This window comes from Ipomoea nil, unplaced genomic scaffold (assembly GCF_001879475.1).
Source record: "Ipomoea nil cultivar Tokyo-kokei standard unplaced genomic scaffold, Asagao_1.1 scaffold1977, whole genome shotgun sequence".
In the NCBI taxonomy this organism is placed as follows: Eukaryota; Viridiplantae; Streptophyta; class Magnoliopsida; order Solanales; family Convolvulaceae; genus Ipomoea; species Ipomoea nil.
The window spans coordinates 606570-608498 of NW_017618405.1; positions in this window are offsets into that span (position 1 = coordinate 606570).

Genomic DNA, 1929 nt, shown 5'->3' on the forward strand with positions numbered 1-1929 from the left:
CGTGACCCGAGTGTCCGCCGAAGATGAGCGCATTAACCGGTCGTTAAAGTTCGGCCGGCCCAGAGTTAGATGGCTATTAGAGCCAATTAGTGGTACACCCCTATCGGTCGGGACCGAGGGAGAGGTGTTATGTGGAGCGAAAAGCCCCTCTTCCTTCGTTGATGCCGAGTCTCGATCGGGTAGATTCCGAGCACGACCGGTTGGTGAAGCAGATTTAGAACAACTTACTTCATACTTAAGCTATTAAAATAACCGATCGGGCCGCTGTATGCAAACGGTCGAACAATCACCGATCGTATATACATTAACAATTCTTGTTCACAGACGGTTAGTAATTTACAAGCTTACAAGTAATGAATGATGGACGGGCCCACTCGCAAGTCTAAGCCCCCACTCCATCTATACAAAAAGACTAATGTCTAAACAATACGAGGTGCTCGGAAGTCCACGTGCCCTCGATTTGTCTCCCGGTCATTGTCTCCAAGCGGTAGGTTCCCGGCCGCACAACGGCCGTTACGATGTAGGGACCTTCCCGATTCTGAGATAGCTTTCCCCCTTCCAAAGGCTGACTTGCCTCCCGACGGCGTAGAACGTAGTTTCCGACTAGGAAATACCGAGGGTTGACCTGGACATCCTTCGAACTCTTCACTCTCTTCTGGTACTCGGTCATACGCCGAGCGGCTAGCTCTCTCTTTTCTTCGACCCCGTCAAGATACACGACCATGGAGTGTTCATTTTCCTCGGCGTTATAAGATCGCTCCCTAGCGGTCGGGATCCATGCCTCGATCGGGAGTCGAGCCTCGGCCCCATAGATTAGGGCGAATGACGTCTCCAAAGTTGCTTCTCTTGGGGTCGTGCGATAAGTCCAGGGAACATAGGGAAGCTCATCGGCCTAGCTACGACCGGCAGAATGCAACTTCTTCTTCAGACCTTCCAAAATTGTCCGGTTGGCATTCTCGACCTGTCCGTTTCCCAGGGGGTAAGCCACTAACGATCGGATGGAAATTGTCCCAATCGTTGCAAGGAAGTTCTGAAAGTACTGGCCTACAAACTGTCGGCCGTTGTCGCTGATGAGATGAACGGGCACACCGAACCAGTAAATGACATTGCGCCAAAGAGACCTAGCACACTGTTGGGAAGTGATCGTGGCTAATGGCTCGACCTCGATCCACTTGGAGAAATAGTCGATGGCACAATGACGAACCGTCTCCGACCGGACAGTTGCGGGAATGGTCCCAAAATGTCCACCCCCCATCTAGCAAAAGGAATTACAGTTGTGACTGGCTGTAGAATGTGGCCGGTCGTCCAGGCATCCGAGCGAATAATTGGCACGTCTCGCACCCTCTTGCAAGCTTCTCACAATCTAACTGGACAGACGGCCAGTAATACCCGATCAGCATAATCCGACGAGCTAGTGATCGGCCCCCTTGATGCGACGAGCAGATGCCCGAATGCAATTCCTCATTACCAAGTCAGCTTCGAATGCAGTCAAACAACGCATGAGTGGGCCACCATACGACCGCCTGTACAGACGACCGTCTTGGACCTGAAACCTTGGAGCTCAGAGCTTGGCCTTCCGAGCACGCTGGGGGTCATCTGGTAACTGACCGTGCTAGAGGTATTCCATCAAATCTGTGATCCAAGTATCCTCTGCCGGTTGGATGGGTACGACCGGCAACCGGTGAATGCTGTGCCTCGGGATCACTAAAATCCGAGCAATTTTAGACATGTGTTCCGGGGTGTCTTGTGCCAACTTAGACAAGATGTCCGCATCAGCATTGTCTAGTCGGGGAACATGTCGAATGGTGTACCCCCGGAACAAGGTGAGCTTCTCCAAAGCAAGGTCCCGGTAGGCTTGTAATCGCTCACCATTTACTTCATAGTCACCCAGGACCTGCCCGACCACAAGTGCAGAATCTGTCTAAGCTC